Source organism: Salmo trutta, chromosome 28, assembly GCF_901001165.1.
Source record: "Salmo trutta chromosome 28, fSalTru1.1, whole genome shotgun sequence".
Taxonomy (NCBI): domain Eukaryota; kingdom Metazoa; phylum Chordata; class Actinopteri; order Salmoniformes; family Salmonidae; genus Salmo; species Salmo trutta.
In genome coordinates, this window is record NC_042984.1 from 35,481,075 (window position 1) to 35,498,833 (window position 17,759).

Sequence of the window (17,759 nt, forward strand, 5' to 3'; positions counted from 1 at the left end):
CTGACCTGATGGAAAATGATGGGAAAACACCTTCACCCACCAAGGTCAGATCATTTCTTGGTATGGCAAACTATTATTCCCACTTCATTGCGAGTTTCTCAGGTTTAGCCAAACCACTGTTTCGTCTGATTGCAGGACAGAAAAGTAAGCGGAAAGGAGAAAAAGGAAAACCTCATGGCACGGCCCATAAACGTCTGAAACCTGAAGACTGGACTTCTGAATGTGGGGAGGCGCTGGAGAAGCTAAAAGCTGCTGTCTCCCAAAAAGCCGTGCTGGCTCACCCAGACTTTAACAGACCATTTCTCCTATCAACAGATGCATCAATGGATGGCTTAGGTGCAGTACTTAGCCAGACATTTGAGGGTGAGAGTAGACCCAGACCAGTAGCTTTTGCAAGCAAGACTCTGTCGAGGTCCCAGTCCCGTTACCCAGCACACAGATTAGAGTTCTTCGCTCTTAAGTGGGCTGTGTGTGATAAGTTCACCCATTGGCTGAAGGGGAATAGATTCACAGTCCTAACAGATAACAACCCCCTGACATATATAATGACGAAACCAAAGCTAGATGCCTGTGAGCAGCGGTGGGTCTCTAAACTGGCCCCCTTCGACTTTGACTTGAAGTACATCCCCGGGCCCCAGAATGTCCCAGCAGACCTGCTTAGTCGACAGCCGTTCGTTGGAGCTAGGAAGGCAAGTGAGTTCCCAGAGTATGTGACTTCAGAGTCCATCCAGGACGCATTCAAACTGTCAGTCAATATCCAAGGTGGTGAGATCCTGGCTCAAGTCTCTTCTGAAGGAGTGAAAGCAGTTTTGGAATCCTGTCTGGAGTGGGATGCGAGTGTGCCAGTGCGCAAATTCCAATTAGCCCAGTATTCTGCCAGCATCCTTCAGCATGAAGGGGGAGTGGCTACTCTTCCAGTCCTTTCTCCTGATGTGATACGGAGAAAACAGAAGGCGGATCAGGTGCTGGCCCGAGTGGCGTACTTTGTTGAGAGGAGGAGGAGACCTTCGCGGAGAGAGAGGGCTCATGAGACTGCCCAAGTGTTGAGAATGCTGAAGCATTGGGATAAACTCGAAATCAAGGATGAGATCCTCTACCGAAGATCTAAGGACAGAGTTGTCAAGAAGAGGTACCAGCTGGTGGTGCCAGACTCCCTTAAAGCCATCGTTCTGAGGGGAACCCATGATGAAGCCGGCCACCAAGGCCAGACTAGAACACTCCATTTGGTACGTCAAAGGTTATTCTGGACTGGAATGGAAGGGGAAGTGAAGAAGTATGTCTCCTACTGTAAGCGCTGTGTGGTTGGCAAGACAATGGAGCCAGAGGCTAGGGCACCGTTGGAATCTATTCAGACCAGCACAGCGTTGGAACTGGTGTGCATAGACTTCTGGTCAGCAGAAGGAAGGGATGGAGAGAGCGTTGATGTACTCGTCATCACAGATCATTTTACGAAGCTGGCACATGCGTTTCCTTGCCCGAACCAGACAGCAAAGGTGGTTGCCCAGAAGTTATGGAACCAGTTCTTCTGTGTCTATGGGTTTCCCCAGCGGATACACTCTGACAAAGGAGCAAACTTTGAGAGTCACTTAATCGCAGAATTGCTACAAGTCTCAGGAGTCAAAAAAGGCTGTCAGGATCGCTCAGGCCAACACCACTGAAGCTCAGAAAAAGCAAGCAAGGCAGTATAACAAGAGAGTGAAGGGTACTGCCCTGGAGATTGGGGACCGAGTTCTCTTGGCAAACCGAAAGGAAAGAGGAAAAGGTAAACTTGCCGACTTGTGGGATTCAACAGTCTATGTGATCACATGGAAAGACCCGTCTGTGCACATCTACAGAGTCGAAGATCCTACTACCAAGAAGAGTAAAGTAGTTCATCGAAACTTCATACTGCCAGTGAACTTCCTGCCGGTGGGACAGACAGACGAGATGTCCACAGTAGCCTCTACTGCTTCAGAGGAGGACATAAACGCAGACAGCGGTGACGAAAGACCGGTATTCGATGTGGATGAGGATTCAGAGGATCGAAGGACTGCTGTCTGGATTCTCGAGGGCCAGAACCCTGAGGGGCCCACGGAAGCTGAAGGTCAAAAATCTTCGGGACCGGAAGATGGCGTGAACATGAGAGAAGCTGCTCCTCAAAGCCCAGCGAAGGACATGATCTCAGGACAAGCAGCTAAATCAAGCACAGGAAGCTCCTCAATGATGCCTGGTGATGATTCAAGTGATCCTTCTGAAGATGACACAAGTAGAGAAGCAACGTCAGTGAGCAGTCTAGATGGCATCAGCAGTAGAAGTGCATCAGTCAGCGGCTCTGTATGCATAAGATCTACTAAGAAGAGAATGAGTAACCAGAGAGAGGTAGAGCGCAGAAACAGCCAGACATCTGAGCTCACTGATACAGTCCTGAGACCAAGTGAAGGCACTTTGAGAACTCGAACTGGAAGAGTTGTGAAGCCTGTCAGAAGACTTTTAGAGTCAATGAGTCAAGTGATTGCTGAGCCGGACAAAAGAGAGCATCTAGCCGCCCTGATCCAAGCCTTATCAACTTTTGTTGAAGTGACAGTACCCCAGTGACACAGAAGCCAGAGGATAGATTAAGGAAATGAGAAATACTTTATTAGGGGGTCATAGGTTGTATGTATATGGGCATATTTCTACCTGGCAAAGTCTCTTTGCTGTCCTTCTGGACGACTCTTGGTCAAGGTTACCCCTGTGGAGGAAGAAGTCTTACCTTATGTCTTAAAGTTTGCTGAAATCAAGAAGGGGTGAGTGTAGTAGAGTTAAAATGGTTATTCCAGCAAACTTCAAATTATTAGAATAGTACACAACGCAGAACAGAACAATCAGGTTGAGGGTCAGTGGCCAAAGCCCGCGAACAGGAATATTCCAAGTTCAGACAGAAGGGGGAGTCAGATCGCCAGGAACTTTACTTTTGGTTTCTAATTTTAATTGTTGCGCTACTGGTGATGCCTGTTGATGTTAGGTAGGCAGCTACAGTAGCTGAATGATGTTAACATCTTCAGGTTTTGTTTCATTAAATGTATTTTATTTTATCTGGGTGCTTACTAACACCCTGGTACTACCCTTAGCTCCCGCTCTCCTCAGTCTGAGAAAACACTGAGAGAGAAAGGTACGGGTTGCAGATTACTCCTTTGTAGAAGTCCGTAACGTGAAATAAATAAAACGTCCCAAGGTTAATGCTGTAGATATTGTTATAAGGGGATGTGAGACTATCGAAACACGTAACTTCCAGAGTTTTATTGTTGTTAACTAATATACTTACAGAGTGCTAAAAGCGTTGCTAGCTAGCATGACTTTCTGTGATGCAGAAGGCTAGCTGAGCTGCCGACTAGTGATGGTGGTGCATTATGGGGGATGTAGTTTTTGCCCTCTAAGGCGATTTTACGTTGTAACTTGTTTGTGTTGCAGTGGTTTTGTACATGAGTTGTTGTATTTTGCTACTATCAACACTGAAAGTACCTAGCAATGTATTGGGGATGTGAGACAGGATATGTGTTTTACCTTTCTTCATGCTCCTGTGTAGAACAACTTGTCAGGTGTTGCATTGGAGACTGATGTGTTCCTGTCCTGTCTTTTCATAATACTATTGCAGGTATGGTTCTATTGTCTAAGAATTAAGATTATACATTCTTTGTATTAAGGACTGGTTATTATTTTATACTATACATTATGGCTTTATGTATGAGTGTGAGAGTCTGAGAAAACACTGAGAGAGAAAGAACAACTTGTCAGGCGTTGCATTGGAGACTGATGTGTTCCTGTCCTGTCTTTTCATAATACTATTGCAGCAGATCAACATAAAAGCCTTAAAGACAGCCGTGGTGTCGCTCTTCAATTCTGGGTTCTCCTGTGGTGCATAAGAAACCCGCTACATATAAAACCTAAATTATATCGACATTAGAGCCTCAACAAACAACCCAAAAAAGACATGATTTAGTCTTTATATCATGTGTGGCCAATAAACCCTCTTTAGCCTATACAGGCGTATTATCATAGGTCCTGTGTCAATTCAGGATATTGCTTGACAATGATGCACTGAATTCATTATCATGCAGATGACAGTGCCATGATTTTGTGTTTTAACTTTTGCTGTTTGCCAAGGAAAAGTAGGGCTCCAGCAGATGGATACATTCTCCACCAGCATAAATTGCCTATTTGCTGCAGCGTCATATGATACATACCACCATACATGTTAGAACATAGACTTATTTGCATGGTTTTAATATAGGCTATGTTGACGTATAGACATAGGTCAATGTCAAGTAGTAGCCTACAGAGCCCAAGCAAATAGATTCACTTGTTTAATTTATTTTTTATTTGACCTTTATTTATACAGGTTTTTTCTCATTGAGATAATATCTATTTTCCAAGAAAGACCTGGTCCAGGTCTTGTGCCTATAATTAACTCCGCTATAAAGATATGCTGATTATTGCATAGGCCTATAGGCTATTCTACCCTACCAAGCAAAAGAGTAGTAACTGCTCATAGAGGTAAACTGAGAAAGATTACTTCAAAGTTTTTTTATTGTCCAGCCAAATGAATTGTAGGCAGATTATTGGAGATGTGGTTTTCTGTTGTATTACTATGAGGTTATTTTTTATTCATATTGACCCTGACCTTTGACCCTAGAGGGAAGTTACTGCCTTCTTGCTCGGTACACCACTGGAATACGTTTCCATGACGATTTTATTTTAATACAATCTTGTATTAGTATATTTATTGGTATGTGGATGTCAGTGTCATATAGTTTGATACTTATATCAGCAAAGAATAATAAATAATACCATGGTTTACCGTAGACACTACAGCCCGAAGCTCAGTGAATCCAAGGGAAAGGCAGGTCCTGCCTTTTTCCTTGGTTTCACTTTAACTTTTTGCAGTTACTGCAAACATGAACACCCTCTTTCTCCATAATATAACACAATGGAGGCAGGATATTTGTCCACATGATAAAGCATGTATTTAATGTATAACATTTTTTATAACTTATTTTTGACCAAATGTGCAGTTACTGCTCTTTTGCTTGGTAGGGCAGTATTGCGTAGGCTATTTTAAGGTAAGTCGGCCATATAACAAGATTGACTGTTGTTCCCTGTTACGAATCGATTAAACATATTGGCTTTAAGTAGACTACAATTTCTACAAGTAGGCTAATACAATGGAAAGTGGACAACCAGTGGTTCATACTGTTGTGCAGCTGCATGCTTTGGATGTTAGGCCGATCATTTGTCTTTATCATCCTTTTTTGACGTTGCTTACTTACTGTATATTTCTCTGATTTCCTGTCTGTCTGTCTGTCTGTCTGTCTGTCTGTCTGTCTGTCTGTCTGTCTGTCTGTCTGTCTGTCTGTCTGTCTGTCTGTCTGTCTGTCTGACCCATGCAAATTCATTAGGAGAAAGTAGGCCCACGGGAGGCTCCCGGCTGTAGCCTAGACCTAAATGGTGCAACATTCAGCCCCTCCAAAACGCCCTAATTCATCTGACACACCCCTCATGCAGGTCCACTGATGTTGGGATCACTATTTCAATTTGCTTACAGATTCAATAGTATTTTTGTATTTCAAAATACAACATTCTCATACATTTGGATGATTTCTTCTCATTAAGAGACATTCACTATGAGACTACTGGCCCCTCTTTGGACACTGTGTTAACTGACCTCCAGACGTGTTTCAATGCCATACAACTCTCCTTCTGTGGCCTCCAACTGCTCTTAAATGCAAGTAAAACTAAATGCATGCTATTCAATTGATCACTGCCTGCACCTGCCCGCCCGTCCAGCATCACTACTCTGGACGGCTCTAACTTAGAATATGTGGACAACTACAAATACCTAGGTGTCTGGTTAGACTGTAAAGTCTCCTTCCAGACTCACATAAAACATCTCCAATCCAAAATTAAATCTAGAATCGGCTTCCTATATCGCAACAAAGCATCCTTCACTCATGCTGCCGAACATACCCTCGTAAAACTGACCATCCTACCGATCCTCGACTTCGGTGATGTCATCTATAAAATAGCCTCCAACACTCTACTCAACAAATTGGATGCAGTCTATCACAGTGCCATCCGTTTTGTCACCAAAGCCCCATACACTACCCACCACTGCGACCTGTACGCTCTCGTTGGCTGGCCCTCGCTTCATACTCGTCGCCAAACCCACTGGCTCCAGGTCATCTACAAGTCTCTGCTAGGTAAAGCCCCGCCTTATCTCAGCTCACTGGTCACCATAGCAGCACCACTCGTAGCACGCGCTCCAGCAGGTATATCTCACTGGTCACCCCCAAAGCCAATTCCTCCTTTGGTCGCCTTTCCTTCCAGTTCTCTGCTGCCAATGACTGTCACGTCCTGACCAGTATAGGGGTTATTTGTTATTGTAGTTTGGTCAGGACGTGGCAGGGGGTGTTTGTTTTATGTGTTTCAGGGTGTGTTTTGTTTATGTTAGGTAGAGGGGTATTTGATTTATTAGTCCGGGGTTTGTTAGTCATTGTTCCATGTTAGTATATTTTCTATGTTCTATCTAGTCTTTTGTATTTCTATGTTTAGTTAATTGGGGTTGGACCTTCAATTGGAGGCAGCTGGTTATTGTTGCCTCTGATTGAGGGTCCTATAATTAGGAGTTTGTTTTTCATGGGTTTTTGTGGGAGATTGTTCTTGTTTAGCTGTTTTGCCTGACAAGACCGTCAAGTTCGTTTTGTATATGTTGTATGTGTTTTCCTTCTTCACCAAATAAAAAGAAGATGAGTATACATTTTCCCGCTGCGTCTTGGTCTCTACCCTACGACACCCGTGACAATGACTGGAACGAACTGCAAAAATCACTGAAGCTGGAGACTCATATCCCAGCTCACAGATCACTGCACCTGTACATAGCCCATCTGTAAACAGCCCATATATCTACCTACCACATCCCAATACTGTATTTATTTGTTTATCTTCCTCCTTTGCACCCCAGTATCCCAACTTGCACATTCATCTTCTGCACATCTACCATTCCAGTGTTTAATTGCTATATTGTAAGTACTGAATGTCATTCTATCTGGACCATGGATGACAGAGCTGACAGTTTTAAACATATGGCTCAGTTGGTATGAGCAATACGAATACTTATATGCACCCCCCAAAAAAGGGGGGGGCAGATTGTTTAAAATTTTTATTATCTTTATTAACAACATTATGAATATGATGTATACATACCGTACATGCAACCAACTGATTGCAGCATTACTGCAAAAAAAAGGAGGCAAGTGAAAAGGGGAGAAATTAGAGAACTTGTCTGTATTCCCTTTATTAAAGACCAAAATACAAATGGTAAGATTTGTTCTATTTGGAATGCTCATAAAGTTGGGAGATGTCCAATGTCACCAGGGTTTCTCGACTTATCTGTAACACAAATGTATGTATTAGGACTCATTATAACCAACTGCATATTTTACGTATAGTTATGAAATGGACTAAAATATTAACACTTACTGCCACGCAGTTAAATACTATCACATGCATAACACTTAAACAAAACACACCTTTCATCTTTCTGTCTCACATAAACAGCAGATAAATTACTTATGAGATGGAAGCATTTCATTTCAATATACTGGACACTTAATTTCTACATATTTTTGTGACTCAATCCCCACTATTTTTAGGACTCACCTCTGACACCAGCAGATGGTGTGGGCAAGAGTGTCAGTTATGGGTCCCACTGACCCAGCAACTGCAGGACCTGGGGGCCCAGGGGTCCAGGCAAGACAGGCAGACCCTACCCCACAAAAAAACACAAGAGAAGACATCCTGATTTGGGTACCCTTCATTTTGACCCATTCTACCCCTCACCTTCCCATGCATGCAAATGGTCATCAGTTTGTTGCTGTAATACAGTTTGAGTTTTCAGTCAACTTGCTTGGTAAAAGAAGGTCAATAAAGAAATATAAACTTCTGAAAGATGTCGTAAAGGACAACATAGCTAAAAAGGAACATATACATTCCTAGGTTAGACAAAATACAGCTAGGAATGCGTTGAGCTCGACATCAGAAAATTCTTTACACTCAAATGGACTCTGAGATTCCGACACTGTGGGCTACTTCAGTCAAGGTTTGGTCTTGAATACAAACATCTGTAATGGGTTCAGGGTTAATTATACGAGTGACAGGTGTAGTGGACTACTGGCTGAACCAGCAAGGATGATGAGGAGTCAATGGAGTGAAGAGAAATGGACCCACCAGAAGAAGCCACAAAGGTCTTGTTAGGTTCTAAAATGAACCCAGTAAAAACTCACGGACGATTATTAAAGCTCAAACCAAGATTATTCACCCAAAGAGTCAGCTGAACATGTTTCCTCCAGCACAAGTATATATACCCCAATTTGGGGTATAGTCTCCTCTTTCCCTCTAAACATTGCATCTTTATTGCTAGGCAGGAAGTCAAGTGATGTGGGTAATAAACTGTTCCTTCTCCCTTAATGTGACCTGACTTGACCTCGGCCCCCATTCCTCACTAATCCACAGCTCTCCACCCATGTCAGTGACTGCAACCATGTGATTGCCTCTCATTTACACAGTACATTCATAAGCCCCTGGTTCATATCCAATCTTAATTTACTCTACCGTATACAGTTGAAGTCGGAAGTTTACATACACTTAGGTTGGAGTCATTAAAACTCATTTTTCAACCACTCTAAAAATTTCTTGTAAACAAACTATAGTTTTGGCACGTCGGTTAGGACATCTACTTTGTGCATGACACAAGTAATTTTTCCAACAATTGTTTACAGACAGATTATTTCACTTATAATTCACTGTATCACAATTCCAGTGGGTCAGAAGTTTACATACACTATGTTGACTGTGCCTTTAAACAGCTTGGAAAATTCCAGAAAATGATGTCATGGCTTTAGAAGCTTCTGATAGGCTAATTGACATAATTTGAGTCAGTTTGAGGTGTACCTGTGGATGTATTTCAAGGCCTACCGTCAAACTCAGTGCCTCTTTGCTTGACATCATATGAAAATCAAAAGAAATCAGCCAAGACCTCAGAAAAAAATTGTAGACCTCCACAAGTCCGGTTCATCCTTGGGAGCAATTTCTAAACGCCTGAAGGTACCACATTCATCTGTACAAACAATAGTATGCAAGTATAAACACCATGGGACTATGCAGCAGTCTTCTAGAGATGAACGCACTTGCTGCGAAAAGTGCAAATCAATCCCAGAACAACAGCAAAGGACCTTGTGAAGATGCTGGAGGAAACAGGTACAAAAGTATCTATATCCAGAGTAAAACGAGTCCTATATCGACATAATCTGAAAGGCTGCTCAGCAAGGAAGAAGCCACTGCTCCAAAACTGCCATAAAAAAACCAGACAATGTTTTGCAACTGGACCCATGTCAAATCTTTTCAGTCTCCTGAGGAGGAGAAGGTGTTGTTGTGCCTTCTTCACAACTGTCTTGGTGTGTTTGGACCATGATAGTTTGTTGGTGATGTGGACACCAAGGAACTTGAAACTCTCGACCCACTCCACTTCAGTCCCGTCGATGTTAATGGGGGCCTGTTCGGCCCTCCTTTTCCTATAGTCCACGATCAGCTCCTTTGTCTTGCTCACATAGAAAGAGAGGTTGTTGTCCTGGCACCACACTGCCAGGTATCTCACCTCCTCCCTATAGGCTGTTTCATCGTTGTCAGTGATCAGGCCTACCACTGTTGTGTCGTCAGCAAACTTAATGATGGTGTTGGAGTCATGCTTGGCCACACAGTCGTGGGTGAACAGGGAGTACAGGAGGGGACTAAGCATGCACCCCTGAGGGGCACCAGAGTTGAGGATCAGCGTGGCAGATATGTTGTTGCCTACCCTTACCACCTGGGGGCGGCCTGTCAGGAAGTCCAGGATCCAGTTGCAGAGGGAGGTGTTTAGTCCCAGGGCCCTTAGCTTACTGATGAGCTTTGTGGGCACTATGTTGTTGAACGCTGAGCTGTAGTCAATGAACAACATTCTCACATAGGTGTTCCTTTTGTCCAGGTGGGAGTGTGGAGTGAAATTGAGATTGCATCATCTGTGGATCTGCTGGGGCGGTATGTGAATTGGAGTGGGTCTAGGGATTCTGGCATGATGGTGTTGATGTGAGCCATGACCAGCCTTTCAAAGCACTTCATGGCTACTGACGTGAGTGCTACGGGGCGGTAATCATTTAGGCATGTTCCCTTCGCTATCTTGGACACAGGGACTGTGGTGGTCTGCTTGAAACATGTAGGTATTACAGACTCGGCCAGGGAGAGGTTGAAAATGTCAGTGAAGACACTTGCCAGTTGGCTTTGTGAATGTTGACCTGTTTAAAGGTCTTGCTCACATTGGCTACAGAGAGTGTGATCACACAGTCGTCCGGAACAGCTGGTGCTCTCATGCATGCTTCAGTGTTGCTTGCCTCAAAGCGAGCATAAAAGGCATTTAGCTCATCTGGTAGGCTCATTTAGTCACAAAAATGATTGGGGAGAATGTAGACCCACCGGCTGAGCAGGAGAGGATGCAACAAGGGGGGGAGCTGGAGGTCCAATTGGGCCCGGCTGGCCCTCGCCATATCTGGATGGGACTGGAGGTCCACTGGGGTGCGGCTTGACCTCGCCATATATGGATGGTACTGGAGGTCCACTGGGGCGCAGCTGGACCTCGCCACTTCTTGGGGGGAATGAAGGTCCACTGGGGTCTGGCTGGCCCTCGCCATATCTGGATGGGATTGGAGATCCACTGGGGCCCAGCTGGACCTCGCCACTTCTTGGGGGGGACTGGAGGTCCACTGGGGCCCGGCTGCCCTCACCACGTCTGGGGGGGACTAGAGGTCCACTGGGGCCCGGCTGGCCCTCATCACGTCTGGGAGGGACTGGAGCAATGTGCAAAAGGACTATTGTTAAGTTACACTAATAGGCTATCAAAGTAGAATATTGAATTACAAGGCAAAACCATAAGTTATAGGAAATTACTGCCATTAATAAGGCCTTATTCTACACATGATCAGAGAGGGAGAGAGACATTAACCCATTCACCAGAGAGGGAAAGAGACATTATTTACTTATTTTTCACACAAAAAAACCTCTTGGATACAGTTAAGAGTAATTTCAGGAGCTGGGCCGGCCTACAATATCTATTCAGTTATCTCAAGTAATAATTTAATCTGGAATTTGAACAATAACAAGATAGAATGATTAATTTACACCTACTAATTTCAAATTTGAAGTCCCCTGCCTTTGCCAGTATGTCTTCCAGCTGTTTCTTTCCAAAAGATGACAGTCGTTTGATGGTTAACTCATGCCCCAGACATCTAATGACGATGGTCCTCTCCTCAAAAGAGCGGTAGGGGAACCAACCTTTTCCACAACATTCATCTAACAGGGAAGACACAGATAACATACATACATACTGTATATATCAAACATTAAATGCTACATAGTACATTACAGGTAACACTAAACAACAAAATTGATGTCACTAAATGTATCTGCAATCTATTGATGTGATTAAATGTATCTGCAATCTATTGATGTGACTAAATGTATCTGCAATCTATTGATGTGACTAAATGTATCTGCAATCTATTGATGTGACTAAATGTATCTGTAATCTATTGATGTGACTAAGTGTATCTGTAATCTATTGATGTGACTAAGTGTATCTGTAATCTATTGATGTGACTAAATGTATCTGCTGTTTGCTATTGTGAGAAAGGAAATCATTTTAAACATAAACATACTAAATTTAGTATTGAAGACGTCTTTAACTGCCTGGACTAGATCTTCTGGGCTCCTCCCACCCTCCTGTGATCCAGTTGTGTTTACACCTATTAACAATTAAAATAACATGGTGCAGAATGACACTTGACATAATATAGGTCTAGTATAAACACCCACATAATAATAATAATTATTATAGGTATTTATGAAAAATATGCTTAGGAAAACAAGAAAGACAGCAACCACATTGTCTGGCTGTCACGACTTCTGCCGAAGTCGGGTCCTCTCCTTGTTCGGGCTGCGCTCGGCGGTCGGAGTCACCAGTCTTCTAGCCATCATCGATCCACTTTTCATTTTCCATTTGTTTTGTCTTGTTTTCCTCACACCTGGTTTCAATCCCCTCAATCACTTGTTGTGTATTTAACCCTCTGTTCCCCCCATGTCTTTGTGTGGGATTGTATATTTGTTTCATGTATGCGCACGTTAGACTGGTTGCGCTGGGTTATGTCAACCCGTATTGTATTTCGTGTTCGTTGTGCCGTGGGTTTTTGGTTCGCCTAAATAAAAGGCTCCGTTTGATACCCAATATCTGCTCTCCTGCGCCTGACTCCCGTACAGCCATTTACGCATACCTGACACTGGCTTTTAATCTGTTTTACAATAGTACTTTACCTGCAAAGTAAAGGCCAAATTCTCTGACAATACAAGTTGGCATGACAACCTGTTGCGCTCCACTAGTGGCCAGGTGCTGCACCTCCTTTTGTTCTCCATGTTTCTTCAAGATGAGGACAGCTTCCACCCCCAGATCCTCCAAATCAGACAACTTAATAAGAAGAACATTTATTAAACTACATAAGGAGTAACCAAACATTACATTTATTTTATAAGAACTAGTAAATTGTACAGGCTCCCTGCCTGTGCCATTAAACCCCTGCAACTCATCCAGAACGCCGCAGCCCGTCTGGTGTTCAACCTTCCCAAGTTCTCTCACGTCACCCCGCTCCTCCGCACACTCCACTGGCTTCCAGTTGAAGCTCGCATCCGCTACAAGACCATGGTGCTTGCCTACGGAGCTGTGAGGGGAACAGCACCTCCGTACCTTCAAGCTCTGATCAGTCCCTACACCCAAAGAAGGGCACTGCGTTCATCCACCTCTGGCCTGCTCGCCTCCCAACCTCTGCGGAAGCACAGTTCCCGCTCAGCCCAGTTAAAACTGTTCGCTGCTCTGGCACCCCAATGGTGGAACAAGCTCCCTCACGACGCCAGGACAGCGGAGTCAATCACCACCTTCCGGAGACACCTGTAAACCCCACCTCTTTAAGGAATACCTGGGATAGGATTAAGTAATCCTTCTAACCCTCCCCCCTAAAAGATATAGATGTACTATTGTAAAGTGGTTGTTCCACTGGATATCATATGGGGAATGCACCAATTTGTAAGTCGCTCTGGATAAGAGCGTCTGCTAAATGACATAAATGTAATGTAAATGTAAATACACTTTTTATACTGAAAACAAATGACTAATTACATTTTCTGTAACATAATCATTCTGTCTAAGTAATCTCTGAACCTATATTAACCTCTTCTCTTCTTTCATACTTCTTATCTTACCCTATGTGAGGTTCTAAAACAGTAACACTTTATTTAAGCCCACACTTATCAGGGACTAATTAGCAGCTTTTAAGTAAGAGCCAATAGCTGCAAGGTCACTGGTCCAAACGAATGGAGGGTTGCTGAAATCAAATGTAAGTAATTGTCACGTCCTGACCAGCAGAGGGAGCAATTGTATTAGTTTTGGTCAGGACGTGGCAGGTTTTTGTGTGTTAAGTGTTGTGTTGGTGATTGGACTCCCAATTGAAGGCAGGTGTGTTGAGTTGCCTTTGATTGGGAGTCCTATATAGTAGTGTGTGTTTTTCTTTGGGGTTGTGGGTAGTTGTTTTTGCACTGCGTTTGTTAGCCTGCAAAACTGTTGCTGTCGTGTTTATTGTTTTTCCTGTGGATGCCTTACTTGAGTTTATTAAAAGTATGAGTATTCACAATCCCGCTGCGCCTTGGTCTTCTCTCCAGTACGACAACTGTGACAGTAATACCTCTTTAGGGTCCAATAAACTACCTATGAAACATTTATAAACTACAAATTAGTGGCTAAAAAGTGTGGGCTAAAATATGGTGTTTGGCTGCCATCCTAACGACTGGGGTGCAGAAGTCACATAAATTACTTTATGTGACTTTATCAACTCTGGACAGTTTTATCTCTTCATTCAAAGACTCAATCATGACTCAATCAATCACACTGACAGTTGTGGCTGCTTTGCGTGATGTGTTGTTGTCTCTACCTTCTTGCCCTTTGTGCTGTTGTCTGTGCCCAATGATGTTTGTACCTTGTTTGTGATGTTACCATGTTGTGTTGCTACCATGTTGTTGTCATGTTGTGTTGCTACCATGCTGTGTTGTCATGTGTTGCTGCCTCGCCATGTTGTTGTCATAGGACTCTCTTTATGTAGTGTTGTTTTCTCTCTTGTTGTGATGTCTGTTTTGTCCTATATTTATATTTATTTCTTATTTTTAATCCCAGCCCCCGTCCCCGCAGGAAGCCTTTTGCCTTTTGGTAGGCCGTCATTGTAAATAAGAATTTGTTCTTAACTGACTTGCCTAGTTAAATAAAGGTAAAAAAATAAATAAAAAAAACTTGTCTTGCCCTAAAGTCTTCAGTCATCTGTCCTTTATCCCTTGACACCAGGAGCTCCTCAGCCATCTTCTAGAATTTCCTCCTCTCCATCTCACCTACACTCCACATGCCACTGATGGTTGTCAGGTCACCTGAGATGAAAATATTGTATACTGATGTCAACTATAACAGAGGATATTGTCGTGGTGAAAGTGTCGTGAGCTATTGGCTTACTTGAACAATACAGGATCACCTTCAAACTGCTCATGCTCACCAAAAAAGCCCTCAATGGACTGGCGCCCTCATACCTTATTGACCTCCTGCACCCCTACATTCCCACCTGCTCAGAGCACTCCTCTAACAATTGTCAAAGACTCCAGTCACCCAAGTAACAGATTGTTCTCTCTGCTACCGCTACTGGGGCATATGTCCAAAAAGCTCCTTAACAGCTTTTACCCCCAAGCCATAAGACTGCTGAACAATTAATCAAATGGCCACCCGGAATATTTACATTGACACCCCCCCCCATTTGTTTTTACACTGCTGCTACTCGCTGTTTATTATCTATACATAGTCACTTTACACCTACCTACATATAGAAATTACCTTGACTAACCTGTACCCCCACACACTGACTCGGTACCAGTACCCCCTGTATATAGCCTCGTTATTGTTATTTTATTATGTTACTTTTACATTTATTATAACATAGTTTATTTAGTAAATATTTTCTTAACTCTATTTCTTGAACTGCTTTGTTGGTTAAGGGCTTGTAAGTAAGCATTTCACGCTAAGGTCTACCTACACCTGTTGTATTCGGCGCATTTGACAAATAAAATTTGATTTGATTTGATCATTCCTTGCACCAGGCTCCGGTCCATAGGAGAAGTTGTTTATAGCAGTGGAGCCCCTCAAAATAGCTTAACCTTATAAAAACTGGCACGAATCTCCGGTTTATTGTACAGATGCCATGGTACAAGACAATGGGTGCTCTTGCTCCAGCACCAAGGGATACAGTTCTACTGTGACAGAGCTAAGGCAAGCACACCATGTTGTTTCACTATTTAACCAGATATTCAACTAACAGGCCAGATACAGTAGGTTATTAACACACAGTCATGCAACTTAGTCATGCGTAACGTAACCTCTTTCTAAATATGTTGGATAAACAAATTGCTTTATGTAATGAAGAGTACATGTGTAATAAAACAATTCACTTTGAAATTGTTCTCTAATTAAACATTACGGAATACCCAAGTCGGCTGTTTTATTGGTGTGACATGCGTCACCTAACTGTGGTTGCGCCCAGGTGCATCTCGTTATCGGTGGGTGGGGTTTTCTCTATACATTTCCAGTGTTTCCCAGTGGCCAGATGATTCCCATTATTTGGAAAGGTTTGAGTGCATTGAGAGGACAAGAGAAGTGAATGTGACTTAGACCAAATTTCCAGGAATGGCAGCCTGGAAAAGTATGACCTCCAGCCAGGATCAGTTTTCCTTCTCCCTGGGCACGTTTCCCTAAACCTATGACCTTTGTATGTATTGCTGTTTCATTTTAAAATGAAAGCTAATAAGTATATATTTGTGATAGGATCACTATATGAGCGTTAGCACTGAAGATTGTGTGATATTATTGCGGAGTGCTCCAATGGTGATTATAGAGATGCTGAAAGATATTGGTGCTTCAGAAAATAAATCTGCGGTCTATTTGAAATCTATCTCAGGCACATCAGATACAACTCATTGCATTAAGGCTGTATCAAGGGCTTTGTGATTCGTTGGCCAGTCAATTCAGGTGTGATCGTGGATGAAAATACTTTCTTACTATTCACTTGAAAATGAATTAGGAAACATGGCATCACTTTGTACTTCGTGCTATGTAATTAAAGTCTAGCGGTATTGGTTGTTAGAGAACAGCACAACTCCAGCCAACATGTTTCAGAACAATGTTGATACTGCATATTGCTGTGTACTAGTTATATAGGTTTGAGGGCAGCTTGATGTAGTGCGACTAGATACACTGTCATTATTGCTTACTGTAGGCATCCATCTCACAACTGCTGAATAATTATGGTTTGATACGTGATTTGTAGTGAACCGCATAGTTTTAAGTAATAGATTTCTGATTCAAACCATGGCCCTCATTCCAGTAAATCACTCATTAATGTGCAAAAACTTTCCTCAACCATGAAGGATTATTGTCATAAGAATCCATATTCCTCCTACCCCTTGGTGAGATCATGCAACGTCATAAAGTTCACTTCCACTGCTATTTTATTTATTTATTTCACCTTTATTTAATCAGGTAGGCTAGTTGAGAACAAGTTCTCATTTGCAACTGCGACCTGGCCAAGATAAAGCAAAGCAGTTCGACACATAGAACAACACAGTTACATATGGAATAAACAAACATACAATCAATAATACAGTAGAAAAATCTATATACAGCATGTGCAAATGAGGTAGGATAAGAGAGGTAAGGCAATAAATAGGCCATGGTGGCTGTCACGCGGAATGACGCTGGAGAGACGAAGCAGGTACGGGGAGTAAACATTTAATAAACAACTGACATAGACGAGACAGGAACAGCGTCAGAAACAAATACAAAAACAATACAACGCAGCAGCAGGGAACAGAGCTAGGGAACTGACAAATATAGGGGTGGAAATAAACAGGAGATAAGTGAGTCCAGGTGAGTCCAATAACGCTGATGCGAGTGACGAGGGAGGGCAGGTGTGAGTGATGGATGGCAGGAGCGTGTGATGCAGGGTAATCTGGCGCCCTCAAGCGCCAGGGAAAGGGAAGAGCGGGTGCAGACGTGACAGTGGCGAAGTAATTACAATATAGCAATTAAACACTGGAATGGTAGGGTGTGCAGAAGATGAATGTGCAAGTAGAGATACTGGGGGGCAAAGGAGCAAGATAAATAAATAAATATAGTATGGGGATGAGGTAGATTGGATGAGCTATTTACAGAATGAGCAGTGCAGTGATCTGTGAGCTGCTCTGACAGCTGGTGCTTAAAGCTAGTGAGGGAGGTAAGAGTCTCCAGCTTCAGAGATTTTTGCAGTTCGTTCCAGTCATTGGTAGCAGAGAACTGGAAGGAGCGGCGGCCAAAGGAGGAATTGGCTTTGGGGGTGACCAGTGAGATATACCTGCTGGAGCGCATGCTACGGGTGGATGCTGCTATGGTGACCAGTGAGCTGAGATAAGGCAGGGCTTTACCTAGCAGAGACTTGTAGATGACCTGGAGCCAGTGGGTTTGGCGACGAGTATGAAGCGAGGGCCAGCCAACGAGGGCATACAGGTCGCAGTGGTGGGTAGTATATGGGGCTTTGGTGACAAAACAGATGGCA